Below are 15,603 nucleotides of genomic sequence, written 5' to 3'. Positions count from 1 at the left end.
GATAGCAGCAGTCTTGACCACAAATACTAAAAGCTTACCAGCTCATGCAGTTTTTGTACAACCTTGCCTTACCTTCCAAAACAGTGAAATAGAGGCATTTCTTCAAGAGAGTTCATTTCTTTTAGGAAAGCTGTTGACAGTTTATTTTGATAGTCCATAAGACTAGTTTATTTCTCAACAATAACATGGAGGAAAGAATAAATGAACTGATGAAAGGAACTGGGGGTACTTCTAAGAACATAGAGGTGAAATCAGTGACCCCATCACCAAATGAAATTGTGCATAAGAGTAAAACAAAATTCAACTTGGAAAAAAATGGTCTGGGAAATATAATATGGAAGAGGAGTATTTGATAGAAAAGAACTGGTATGTTTTCAGTTGGTGATCGCATTGCTTAAAATTAATTTTAAAAAGACTGGGATAGGCTACTATATTTAAGAGACTGGAGCATTTGGCCTGACAGCATCACAGCTATAGGTCGAATCATATGAAATTGTCACGTTTGTAGGTCAAAAATGGTCAAAGGATTCAGTTCCCTGACAAAGTTTACAGGTACAGAAAAAAGCGAGAAAATTATTTGTGTATGAAGAAAATTCAGGGATGTTGGACAAGGGAAATGTTAAAATCAGGACAGAAGTTGCAAGGAAGAAATCCCATGGATGGGAGCAGTGGCAGAGTCCCACTGAATCCTTCATGTCTCAGCATTTAATCCTATCCTTAGGGACTCTTCTCCAGCTCTGATTAGGTTGGTTTCCCTCTCTCCTCTAGAAACACCTCCCTTCAGAACTAGCCTCATTTGACACCCATCACAATCAGTTGTGGATCATAAACTCTGAGAAAGCTAGAATTCTCCAGGCCTTGTCTTACGTCAGCATCTAGACATGTTGACATGAAGCAGGCCCTGAACACATCCCCCATGAATGAAGGAACAAACAAATGAGGAAATGAATATAAAAAGCAATATAGTTTGAATAATTTCTATAGGAACAACTGCCTACACAATCTCACAGTAAAGAACTGTGATTTTTAACTGAAAACAAGCAAAGTAAACAAACCAAAAAAAAAAAAAAAGGAGCCAATGTTCACTCTGGAGTTGACTATAAAATAAAATACCTTCTGTGTGAATTACCAACTAATTCACACAAGATTTCTAAGTTGGCATTTTAGATAGTACAAAATTTAATCCATAGTTAAGGAGACCTTTGTTCAATATAGGTTGTAGAATTAGGACCAAAAGTCACTAAGTTCTGAAACAGAGACTAGAGTTCATGGAGAATTTTTTTTTTTAATAAACTAAAATAAGTTCAAATTTTATAGTGTTTCGGGAAGAGTCAATTTCCCAAACTGTTATAAAAGCTAAGAAAGGAATTGTATGTAATCAGCAGTCTATCATGTCAATTCTGGATGAATGACTTCCCCTAAACTCAATCTCGCTGAACCCTTTAGTTGGGTTGTAAAATTTTATGAACTATATTGTTTCATTCAGATCACTAACATGCTATTTATGTCTGTTTATAGTGTGTATAGAAGAGATTGCTGGCCTCTTCCTACAGGGAATAGAACTAAACTCTATTACCCAATCTGTCTTGCAGTATGATGTGCACATGATCAACTGGCCAATGAGATGTGAGTACACACACGCACATCAATTCTAGTCTTGTTCATAAAAAACCCACACATGATCTGCCGTATGCCTTCCTTTCTGTGGCATGATGCAGACAAGAACAGTGACTTTGAAGGCCATGTGTTGAAGCTGGTGGAACCATAAGCTGGAAGGAGCCTGGGTTCCCTGCTTAGATGAAAGCCACCCATCAATCGCAAACACCCATTTTGAACTGTACATAAGCAAGAAATAAATTCCTATTATGTTAAGCCACTGATATTTCAGGGCTACATCAACTAGCATTACCTCAACCAACAAAGATTATTTTATTGTACAATGACTTCTCCTACTTCCAACAACAGTTCAGGTACCAAACATTGAATCCTCGGTTGCAAATTTTACCATGAGATTTGGATGCAAACATTATGCAAAACATTAATACTTTGCCAGGTTACTTTCCAATTCTTGGCTTAAAAAATCCCCTTTCCTGCCACTTCCCAAATTATAAAAAGTAATTGCCCAATTCTTCACTCTATTTTTGTAGAATTTTAATTTTACTGGGTATTTTTCAGTTCAGACCCTGATAGTGACCATTGTTTCACAAGCAACCTGAGGCCATATGATACTTCAAGGTTTAGTGAGAATTCACCCAGTGTTGCCTGGGCCCCCAGATGCAACTTACTTGTAGTTAGAGCAGTTCAGTGTGCTGGGTACCTAGGAAACTCTCAAGCACCACAGGCAGGTGAATTGGAGCTACCAGCAAAATTCTGCTCTCCACTAGCTTTTGTTACTCCTCACATCTCAGGATTGTGGGCTAGAGGGTGGGCCCTGTGAAGGCTGATAGAGCCACGGCAGTCCTTCTCCAGCTATTGCATGGCACTGAAAGTGGGCTTTCATTGAAAAATAATTCTATGTCTCCTGGATTCAGCAGAGCCCTACATAACACTGATTCAGTTTTGACTCTGAAACCTTGGACATTTAAAAATAAAAAGATAAACTTAGATGTTTCTAATCCAGTAGCCATGTTTGCAGAGGAGTTAAATATTGACATATGTTTAGGCTCTGATTCTGGCAGCCTTGTGATAACAAACTCCAGGTGAGAGAAAGAAAGACCCTGGGACACCTGTGCAGACAGATAACTGACATGTTAGCCAAACGGGGTCTCATTTACTTAACCTTCACAGAGCCTGTCATGTCCTCCCTTATCCTGCTCAGCCCACAGCCAGGGCCTTCAATGGGAGGGAGAATATGCCTACATGAGAATGCCAGACTTCCCTGAGCAGAAGGAGACTGCAATAATCTGAGGGTTATTGTGGCCTCACACCTTCCAGAGCAACCGTCCTGCCAAATTGAGGTGTTTCTGGGACTTCCCTGGTGGCGCAGTGGTTAAGAATCTGCCTGCCAATGCAGGGGACACAGGTTTGAGCCATGGTCCGGGAAGATCCCACATGCCACGGAGCAACTGAGCCCGTGCACCTCAACTACTGAGCCTGCGAGCCACAGCTAATGAGCCCATGTGCCACAACTACTGAAGCCCATGCACCTAGAGCCCATGCCCTGCAACAAGAGAAGCCGCTGCAATGAGAAGCCTGCGCACCACAACGAAGAGTAGCCCCCGCTTGCTGCAACTAGAGAAAGCCCTCACGCAGCAGTGAAGACCCAATGCAGCCAAAAATAAATAAATAAATAAATTTAAAAAAACCACCAAAACACTTTATAGCTGAGTGTGCTTATTAAAAAAAAAACAAAACAAACGTGAGGGATTTCAGTTCCCCCAGACTCAGGGACTGAAATTATAGTCAACCCTCCTCTGTTACGTATGAAGATGGTTTACTTTGTGAAAAAGAACAAGCATACTTAACATTTTATAGCATTGATTATTCAGTTTTACATACTTATAAAGTATGCATTTAATGTCCTGCAGAACCTGTGGAAGCTTTAGCTATTTTTCTTATGAGGATAGTGAGACTCAGAGAGTTTAAGCAACATTTCCAGGGTCACACTGTTGGTAAGCAGGAGAGCTAAGTCTTGGGGACAAATTCTTTCCTCCAGCTCCAGATGACTTGTGTAAATCCACAAAAGGCCACGTTCTCCAAGGCTGTGTTACAGTTGATCTAAAAATGGTCAAGAATGGGTACCGTAGAAGATGTTAAATGTGTATGTATATATATATATGTATAAGACTGGGTATCTGCTTTCCAAAACAAAGCCACACATATTTTTTAGATAACTTGTTTTATTTGTATTTTGTTCCCTTACTACTAATGCAGCAAATGGCAGTATTTTTTCAAATGGAAATGCAACTTTTGTGATATTAACTATGATAATCATTTCTTTCCTGGGCCATCACACTTCTAATTGCTTTTCTTGCCCTCAGGACACTGTCTATCCTCTACACACTGCCTGATAGTCAGGCTTAAAATGCAGACTGGCCACTATTGTTTTTAAAACCCCAGCCCTGTGCTTTCTAGATCAGCACAGCCTAATAGGAATATACTGTAAGCCACATTTTAAAAAGTAAAAAGAAATAGGTGAAATATATTTTAATAACTTATTTAATCTAAAATACCCAAAATATTATTGTTTCAACATGTGGCACATTTCAAGGGACCACATGTGGCTAGCACCTATCATATCAGATAGCACAATTCTAGATCAAATTAACTCTTCTTATCACAAGTAAAGCTTTACAGATATGGTTACCTTCTCTGAGGTTTTTAACCTTGTTGCATACCCATTTGGTCCATTTTCCAGCCACTTTGAACTCCTTTCAAGACATGAGCTCTCAAGAGAGTTTAATGGGATCCAACTACAGGGTACTTAACGAATGGAATAACAAGATTTTCCAGATGTCATTGAGCAGGAAGAGACAGCAAATAGGTAGAGAGATGCAAAATTCAACAGACCTAGAGATCACAGCTTGGATACTGAGAGCTATGGTGAAAGAGGGACAAAAGAGAGATAGCAAGCAAAGGAAAAAGAAAAAAGAAAGAAAAATATTAAACTAATAATTTGTACAATTTTTTTTTATACCTAAGATGCTTTGGGGGTCAGACAATTAGAAACGACCTGAAGAACCTCACAGAGAGGCAGGCAAAGCCAGAGGCTGTCTCACCATGTGCATTTCATAAACAACCTTGTAAGGCAAGTAGCAAAGTCCACTTAAAATATTATAAGCTGAAGGATTTCTACTTCTAGTAAGGATGGAGCAACTGGTATCAGACTTGCCCTTTTACCATAAATAATTAAAAGTTTGGAAAAAAAAATATAAATGATTTGCAAAGACTGAACAATGGGTAGTACGAGACTGTAATAAATGGAAAAAAAAGGAAAACAAATGAGGTGAGACCTTCAATCACTGGCATTTCCTGGACCCCAGCACAAGCAGGGAGATTCCTATTAGAGCAAGGCAGGCTCATTTTGCTGAGGAGATAGAGAGCAGAGGCTAAAGTAGTTAGAATTTGCAGAGCAAAGTACTGGAGAGCAGGAAGCTATGAAGATGGAGAGTTTTCAGAAATTGGCACGGGTGTCCGCTTGCATCTTTGGATAAATACTAAGCTGTGTTTGCAAAGAGTAAGATCTACGAGGCTGATTAATAAAACAACTGTTAGGGAAAGACCAACTATCTGAGGGAATTTATAATCTGAACAACTCCTGGAGTAATTAATAGTGCATAAGGAAAATCACAGTCAACACAATAACAGATAATTAAGCCAATTACATTTTTTTGTTTATATGATGACTATAACTTTGTCTAGAGAGTACTGAACACGTAGCTGAAAAGCAAATACTTCAGATGAGGCAGTAATTTGGATAACCGAAGTTATATTAAATATAGTTTAAAGTGAAATTCCATTTTCTCTTAAATATCCTTTCCTGGATAAGCAGTTATATAAAGTATTTCTTAAATGTATGAGAAAATTGTGTGAGTCATAAAAATTACTGGAAATAACATCCTACTTTTTATGGGTGATATCATTCCCTAGTCATTGCCATGTCATGACAAATATTTTCCTCAATTAAACATTATAGGAAGGGCAAAGATATCTTGCAAAGCTCTCTGAGTTGAGAATGCTACTAGAATAGCCACTTCTTAAGTGTTTACACACCATAAATTCTCTTATGAAATCAGACTCGATTACACATTAAAGACAATTTTTTTCCTAGTTAGTATCCTGATCAGGATATACCAATGGGATAGATTACTGTCAATTGGATCAGAATCACATTGAGAGACAAATTACAGTCATGAAGGAAAGTTTGTACCTTATGATTCATTTTTTAGTTCCCAAGAGCTGTTCTGAATAGTTAGATCATAGATAATGTGTGAAAAAGTTTAGAAAAAAGACTGATTCCTTTAGATGAGTCTAACTCATTAGTGGATAATCAGAATCAGCTCAATGTTTATAACAAATATAATTTCTCCAACAGTTTTCCTAGCTTTCCCTAATCTAGTAGAAGCCTCACAGAATACTGGAAGTTTTCAGAATAATATTTGAACTTCTTTTGCATAAAGAAAAAGAAGCACATAATATCAACTATTTAGCAAGATTGACAAAACATAATACTTTCCCAGGAAAATCTCTTTATACACATAATGGTTTTACAGTCCCCAGACTCAGTCTCCATCTGCAGAGTGTAGGAGAGAATTCTTTTTACATATGATATCTCTTTCCCTTTATTTGTTAGAAATCTGGATTCCTGCTACTCAAAGTGTGGTCCATGGGCCAGCAGGGTCAACGTCACCTGGGAGCTAATTAGTTAGGAATGCAAAAGCCACCTGAATCCGCTGAGTCGGAATCTGCATTTTAACAGGGTCTGCAGGAGATTTTGTGGCGCATTGAAATTTGAGAAACACGAATCTGGATGGCCCCAATTTGGCTCATTCCAAAACCTGACATATTTTAAAAGGGAGAAGGTGAGGTTACTAAATTGCCAACTAAAGAATAAGAGCTGATCACCCTTGGAAACTGGGGTCAAGGAGCTTATCCATTTGGAGATGTTGGGAACTGCATCTATCAATACAAATATAGCAAATGAACCCCCTGAATGAGGTCTTTAAAGCACCTGACCTGGGGTAAAATTTGTATGGGAAACACATGCTCTGCCAACTCCAAGATTAGCATCAGTAAAAAAAGAACATCGGGCTTCCCTGGTGGCGCAGTGGTTGAGAGTCCGCCTGCCGATGCAGGGGACACGGGTTCGTGCCCCGGTCCGGGAAGATCCCACATGCCGCGGAGCGGCTGGGCCCGTGAGCCATGGCCGCTGAGCCTGCGCGTCTGGAGCCTGTGCTCCGCAACGGGAGAGGCCCGCGTACCGCAAAAAAAAAAAAAAAAAAAAAAGAACATCATGCTTACCACCTACCCCTGAACACTGGGTTTCTAATCACGTGGTCCAGGACTGAAAACACTTGGAAACCACTCTCACAGGCTAACATGTAACTATTTGAAGTTCCCTCTTAAATGCATTGCATTCTTAACCCAGAGCTGCAGGATGGACAGGCTGTGATTTGCCTGGTGGCCCCATCTGTTCTCCTTTCAGCTTCCCCAGGAGCTGGGAGCCCAGGGGTCTCCAGTGATGTGAACCTCAGAAGACAAGTGCCCACTTTTGGAGAGTAAAATTTCTTCAGAATGTGCCGAAATGAGTCAATAATAAAATATTGTATGCAGTGGGAACCTCTGGCACCTTGATTTGCCAAGATAATCTGACAATAACATCTACAAAGGAACAAGGGGATTTAGGTCCACTTGAGGGAAGATATGAAAACATTCCAAATATTCCTTAGCCATGATATTTTTCTTTATTTTTATAAAGAAAATAAAAGTACATCTAATTCTTAAGGCATCAATAGTTGTCATGGGTCATTATCTTGCCCCTCTACTGTGAAATGAAAGCTAAATTTAATGATGAGTCATTTTAAGATCTTGCTATTAGAAAGTAACCTAGGAAATTGCTTTAAAAACTAATAATGAATTAGTTACTTAATCCCATGAAATTCAAGTCTAAGAAGGTTTTCATACCTCTTCCTGCTCAGTTCAGCCTTTCATTTGTTTCTTGAGGTTCCCTATAGCACAACCAATTTGATATTTTGGATGATTTATATCAATTTGTTAAAACTGAAACTAATAACGGATGAAATTCAGTTTAGAGACCAAATTAATTAATTAAACTGCTTTAGATATATTTATATTTTTTAAGCAGAACTGATTGCAAATGAGGTCAAGCTGGCTTCTGAATGAAGTTTAAAAATCATTGTCATTCACAGTAGTTTTCTGTTGAATTAAGGGGAGAATGTGTATAGATGATCACACTTATACAAATGCTTTGGAACAAACTCCTGAGAGTGGAGCCTGTGGAACCTGGTAACAGGTCAGGTTTTTTTTGTTTGTTTGTTTTTTTGACATGGCACATTTTGTAATTAGAAGTGTTTGTGATTTTCCTCTTGACCATGTGAAAAAAAGGGGAAATGCCTTGGGAAACTACTTTGCAGTGTTACCTGGTCCACAGTTATCTGCCCAACACCCACAAAAGATGCATGTCAGCTCCCACCACCACTCTGTGGGACCCAAGTTTATGTCTTTAGTGTACTTTCGCTCCTGTCAACACAGTCGTATTTATTTCTTTCACCTGAAAAGTGCACGAACTCTCTAGAGAAGTAGTAAATTATTCAGGAAACAAGTGTCTTCTCTTTGAACACATTTTGGGGAATAACATAATATCACTTCTATCTTATACATTCTCATGCACAGGGTTAATCTAACGGCAACAAACAATGGGACAGAAAGAATTTAAACATTACAATCCTATATATGTAGTCTCATATATTTTAATATTGAATTCGCCAGAAGTTTACTCTGAGTGAGAAACTGAATTTTACTGTAATATAGGCATAGATATTTTATTTTTTAATGTATAAAACGTAGTATCATGGGCTGTAAGCAGGCTAACTATTGTAGTGCTATATGCAAGATTCTTCCACTAGAGGGCCCCTCAACTAAATATATATATTGAAGGGAAGTGAAAAAAGGTTTTTTGGGTTTTTTTCATGATTAAAAGATTAAAAAACAATCAAAAGACTTTTTAATCTCTGCCATTAATGTATATCAGTGGAAAGTTATTTCAAATGAAAACATACAGCTATTCAACCAGAGCTATATAAGGTGGCAAGTCTATGATTAGAGGAGAATGTCATAAACAAAATAAAAAATAAAATCCTACTGTGTTAGTGCTGGATGGAAACCTTAAAAATAATTAATTTAGAAATACCCTAACCTCATTCCAAATACTATTCTTAGTAAAGGAAGAAATCTTAGAAATAATTTTTAACGTATTCAATTTCACCAAAATTGGAGACACCAAGGCTCAAAGAGGGGAAGTCATTTGCCCAGGGCCAGAGCACCAGTTACTGCACAGTCTGGACAAGACTCCAAGCCCCGGTCAGTTCCATGCTTTCCCCACTATTCTCTAATGTAACAGTATTTTCCACCTCTATCAACATCCCTATCTATCTATCTATCTATCTGGAATAAATCCTTCTGATTCTCAAGTACTGGGAAAAGTCCTTGAAGCTCCCGACTTTGGGGCTGAGGGACAGGTAATACTGCAGTTTTCATCACTAGAGGTGGAACTGTGCCCCTCCTGCCACACACCTATGGCCTTAAATTATGTCCCAGGCTTCCCTTCAGGTGTTGCTGTGGTTATTTCTGATTATATAAATTCATCGATTTTAATTTCTACTGTCTTACTTTAATTTATCTATTGGTTTTTAGTAGTTGCTCTAGGGAGACATATATCTTTAATTTTTCACAGTCTACTTAGAGTTAATATTGTACCACTTCACATAAACATTAACAACTTTGCAAGCGCTTAGGTCCATTTTCCACCCTTCACTGTCCTTTATGCTATAGTTGTCATATCTATTACATGTATATAACATGACTCATCCCACAGGACGATATTAAAATCAAGTAACAGATTAAAAAAATTATGAGTGGAAAGATGATGTTTATTTGCCCACATAGTTACCATTTCCTGTGTGTTTCATTCCAAGTTTCTGGCTTTGGAATAGCTTGTAGTTCGGTGGACATGCATTCGCTTTGTTTCCTTTGATCTGAAAATGGCTTCCTTTCACTTCATTCTTGTTTTTAAAATACATTGTTTTATTTTGCAACTGCTTTCCCATATGATTTTCTCTCCCATATGATTTTATCCCCATTTTATGACAAGCTATTGAGGACAGGGTACTAAGCGACTTATTCAAGACAACATAGCCAGGAGGTAGAGTAAATCAGGACTTAAATCCAGATCCTCTGACTTGAAATTCCACAATCTTTCTATTACGCCAGTTATTTATAAGCAGGAACATGAAGGGATGAAATTGCGATAACTCAGAAAAGTAGTTAATGTGTGGATTAGGGATGACAGGAAGAGGAATAAAAGGCCTCCTAACGAGAGAGACTTCAGACTACTGAGGAAAGTACTCTGGATGCAGACGGAAGAGTCCTCCAGGTTAAAAAAAAATTCAATGTAAAGAGACTATTCTTGCCTAAAATTATGGCGTACAGTAAGATTCAGGCTACAAAAGAATGGTTGTTGAGAGCAGAGGACTTTCACATTGTAAAGGACTTTCCCAGGAAACTTCCATTTCTGTTAGCTCTCAAGTTAATCCAAATTGAGAAATAGCAATTAGGAACAGAAACAGCAATAGAATGAGGAACAGAAGTATGGTTATTAAGCCCTAGTCAAGATAGACGGGACAGAAGGCTTATATTTTAAGGATTGGTATTATGTCTTTGAAAAAGGAAAAACAAACTTTTCTGCAATCAGAATACCAGCAGGAATCATCCCAAGCCAGATTTACCAATGGAGCTTAAATTTCAGGGCCCTCTTCAAGTGCATGGGTTCTTTGAGCTGTTTTCAAAATCTTTTTTTAAAAATCAAGGTATAATTGACATGTAACATCTTATTGGTTTCAGATGTACAACGTAATGATTCAATATTTGTGTATATTGCAAAATGATCACCACAATAAGTCCAGTTAACATCCATTCCCATACATAGTTACAATTCTTTTTTCTTGTGATGAAAACTTTTAAGATCTACTCTCTAAGCAACTTTCAAATATGCAATATACGGCAATAACTATAATCACCAGGCTGTACATTACATCCCATGAACTATTTATTTTATAACTGGAAGTTTGTACCTTTTGACCTCCTTAACCCATATCACTTGTCCCCAACCCCACCCTCACCCCTGGCAACCACCAATCTGGTCTCTGTATCTACAAGCTTGGGGTTTTTTGTTGTTGCTTTGTTTTGTTTTGTTTTTAGATTCCTCATGTAAGTGAGATCATACAGTATTTGTCTTTCTCTGTCTGACGTACTTCACTTAGCATAATGCCCTCAAGGTCCATCTATGTTATTGCAAATGGCAAGATTTCATTCTTTTTTATGGCTGAGTATTCCACTTGTTCCATTCTGTGTGTGTGTTTGTGTATGTGCATGCCTCCTTGTGTATATATATAGGTATGTGTATATCACATCTTTATTCACTCATCCATCGATGGACAGTTAGGTTGCTTCCATATCTTGGTTATTGTAAATAATGCTGCTATAAACATAGGGACGCATGTATCTTTTTGAGTTAGTGTTTTTGTTTTCTTCTCACTTCATTCTTGAAGGATATTTTGCTGGATATAGATATATGGCTGGATGGCTTTTTTCCTTTAGCACTTTAAAGACATTCTATTTTCTTCTGGCCTTTAGATTTCTGATGAGAAGTGAGCAGCTATTTAAATCATGTGTAATATGTTGTTTTTCCCTGGCTGCTCTCAAGAGTTTATCTTCAGTTTTCAGCATTTTGATTATATTGTGCCCAGGTGCGGTTTTCTTTGCATTTTTCCTTCCTGGAGTTTGCTAAGCTTGCTGAATCTGTAAATGTACATCTTTCAACAAATTTGAAAATTTTTTTCCTAATATTTGTTCTGTACCACCTGTCTCTTTTCTTCTGGGACTCAAATTATAATAAGTACGTCAGACTTTTTGATATTGTTCCACAGGCCCTTGAGGCTCTATTCTTTATTATTTTTTCAATCTTTTTCTCTGTTCTTAAGATTGGATAATTTCTACTGATCTATATTCAAGTTCTTCTATCATTATCAATCTTCTGTGAAGCCCATCTGTGGAATTTTTAATTCATATATTTTATGTTTTCACGTTGGAATTTCCAATTGACTCTTTTTTATAGTTTTTATTTCTCTTTTGAGGTTTTCCCCTGTGTTCATTCCTTATGACAGTTTCCTTTATACCATTGAACGTATTAGCATAACCAGGGAAATGCAAATTAAGATCACAATAAGATACCACTATACCTATTAGATTGGCTAAAATTTAAGACTGACAATACTAAGCATTGACAAGAATATGGAGAAACTGGAAAATACAATGCTAGTAGGTATGTAATAAAATATAACCACTTAGGAAAAAATATTTCTGGGTTTCTTAAAGTTAAACATACACTTACCAAATGATCCAGTCATTCTATTCCTAGGTATTTACCCAAGAAAAATGAAAACGTGTCCACATGAAGACTTACATATGAAAGCTCATAGCATCTTTCTTCCCAATAGCCAAACCAGGGAAAACCCAATGTCCATCAACAGATAAATGGGTTAACAAAATGTGACATGTCCATACAGTGGAATAATACTCATCAATATAAAGGAGTGGCCTACTGATACATGCAAGAACATGGATGAATCTCAAAATCATCACGCTGAGTGAAAGAGGCCAGAAACAAAAGACTATGTACTGCCTGATTCCATTTATTTAAAATTCTAGAAAATATAAGTGAATCGCTTTTGCACACACGAAAAAATTAGTGGCTGCTTGGAGCCAGGCTAGAGGACTGTAAAGGGGCAAGAAGGAACTTGGGGGGCGGGGTATATCTTGATTATGGTGGTGGTTTACCGGCTTATGTAATTGTCAGAACTCATCAAATCTCACATTTTAAATGAGTGCAGTTTATTTTAAATAACAAAATTTATAACAAAGTTGATTAAAAAATAGCCCTATGAGGAAATGCTACTAAAATCCTCATTTCATAGAAAAAAGCAACTAATGAAAGGATATATTTATTACACGGAAGAAGAAAAATAATACCAATGTAATATATTAATTAAAATTAAATTACATAAATGACTTGGACTTACTGATTCTAAAGATCTCCAAACATACAATTTCACTATTTGAAGCTATCTAGACTTTAAAATGTAACATTTTAAAAATTAAGAGCTTATGTAGAACAAAGTACACATACATTAAGTGAACCACTTGATTAATTTTTATGCTTGTACACACCCATGTAACCATCACTCAGATCAAGATATGGAATATTCCAGCACCCAGAAGACTTCCTCAGGACCCCTTCGAGTCAGAAATTACTCCCAATGAATGACCAATGAATGACCAATGAATGATGACCTATATCACCTTTGCTTATTAGTTTTGTCTGTTTTTGAGCTTCGTATAAGTGGAATCATATGGTATGTATTCTTTTGTGTCTGACAGTTTTCACACAATATTATGTCTGTGAGAATAATTCATGTTGTTGAATGTATCAGTAGTTCCTTCTTTCTTAACATTGTGTGTTATTTCACTGCATGAACATACCACAATTTATTTAGCCACTTTATTATTGGCAGACAATGAGTTGCCTCTGGTTTTCGGCTATTACAGTATGCTATGAGTATTTGGAAACACATATCTTTGGCAAGAATAAACCATAATTTCTGGTGGAAAAGTAGAATTATAGCATCATAAATAAAAAAGCATTGTAAGTTTAACTTTATTTTGATTAGCTAAAATACATAGGCATTAAATAAGAAAATAATAAGTAATCTTGAAGTTTGCTTTTGTTATCGTTAGAGGAGCAGATGTTAATATCTTCCCCAGAGGAGGATTCCAGAATGGCTCCTCATGGAAAATGATGTGGAAAGCATGCGAGAATGAGCTTCAAGTTTATCCAGAATGTTATTTGAGGACCTCTGTCTGCCAAATGGTACTTGATGAGTTAAAATTAAGTTTGTTTCCACATCTTGGCTATTGTGAATTGTTGCAATGAACATGAGAATGCTAATATCTTTTTGAGTTCTTGATTTCAATTCTTTCAGATAATTACCCAGAAATGGAATCGCTGGATTGCACGGTAGTTCTATTTTGAAATTTTTGAGGAACCTCCATATAGTTTTCCATAGCAGCTTTACCATTTTGCATTCCCACTAACATTGTATAAGGGTTCCAAATTCTCCATATCCTCAGTAACACTTGTTGTCTTTTGTTCTTTTGATAATAGCCAATCTGATAGGTATGAGGTGATATCCTATTGTGATTTTGATTTGTATTTCCCTGATGATTTGTGACACTGAGCATTTTTTCATGCACTTATTGGCCATTTTTATGTCTTCTTTGGAGAAAGGGCTATTCAAGTCCTCAGCCCATTTTTAAAGTGAGTTATTAGTTTTCATGATATTGAGTTGTGTCCATTGTCAGAAGAATGGATAAAGAAGATGTAGCATATACACATAATGGAATATTATTTAGCCTCTAAAAAGAAGGAAATTCTGTAATACGTGACAATGTGGATGAAACTTGAGGACTGAGCTAAATGAAATAAAGTTGCAGAAGGACAAATACTGCATGATTCCACTTATATGAGGTATTGAAACTAGTTAAACCCATAGAAACAGAGGGTGGAATGGTGGTTGCCAGTTGCTGGAAAAGGGAAAAGGAGAGTTACTAATCAAAAGGCACAGAATTTCAGTTAAGCAAAATGAATAAGCTCTAGACATCTGCTGTATAACATTGTACCTAGAGTCAACAATACGGTATTATGCATTTAAAAATTTGTTAAGAGGGTAGATCTCATGTTAAGTGTTCTTCACACACACACACACACACACACACACACATTGTAGTAGGTATTTCTTTTGCCTCTATCCTCCCTCCCAGAAGCTCACATCCAAACATCGAAACAAACGTGTCAACAATTGACTTCAACATCAGCAGCAATAATGCTCTTTTCTAAGCAAGGAAATGTCTTATCCCTGGCATTTCTCAGGTCAGCATACTTTCAGACTCTTTTATTTCCCACTCATTGCTGGTAGCCAGGACCATTAATTCAGAGGGAGAAGTAATACTGGTTTTTGATTTTCTTGGTTTAGGCTTTAAACTGAGAGCATAATGGTCCCATCTTGGTTAGAAGTCTTTCCTTTTCATGTGTGAATTTTTCCCTCTCTGGCTGCAGCTGGGGATATCCTGGATTCAAGTGCACTTATAAACGAAACAATGTGCAGATTTCTTTCAAGATTCTAAAGGTATTTTATAAATACAGATTTTGAAGAAAAAATATTTAGCATATCCAAACGTTTACCCATTTAGTAATTTTAAAGCATAGGATTTTAGCACTTTACAAAAGCTTTCATAAGACATCTCCTTTAACACAGTATCTGTGTTTATCTGCCATTGCACCCAACAGCAGCATCTACAAACAAGTCCAAAAAATTGTTGACTCTAGCTTTCAAAGAATGGAAAAATAACTGAAATAATTTAATTTAAAAATGTGGTAAAACACACATCACATAAAATGTACCATCTTAACCATTCTGAAGTGTAGAGTTCAGGCATCAAATACATTCACATTGCTGTGCTGTCATCGGCACCATCCATCTCCCGAACTCTTTTCACTTTGCTAAACTGAAACTCTGTGCCCATGAAAGAATAACTCCATACTCTCCCCTCCCCATGGTCCCTGGCAACTGCCATTCTACTTTCTGTGTCTATGAGTTTGACTACTCTGGGTACCTCATTTAAGTGGAATCATACAGCATTTGTCCTTTGGTAACTGATTTATTTCACTTAGAGCCGTGTTCTCAAGTTTCATCCATGTTGCAACTTGTGTTAGATTTTTCCTTCCTTTTCAGCGCCAAGTAATATTCCATT

The sequence above is a fragment of the Orcinus orca genome, chromosome 14 (assembly GCF_937001465.1).
Source record: "Orcinus orca chromosome 14, mOrcOrc1.1, whole genome shotgun sequence".
NCBI classification, from domain to species: Eukaryota; Metazoa; Chordata; class Mammalia; order Artiodactyla; family Delphinidae; genus Orcinus; species Orcinus orca.
Note: the sequence above shows the minus strand (reverse complement) of the source record.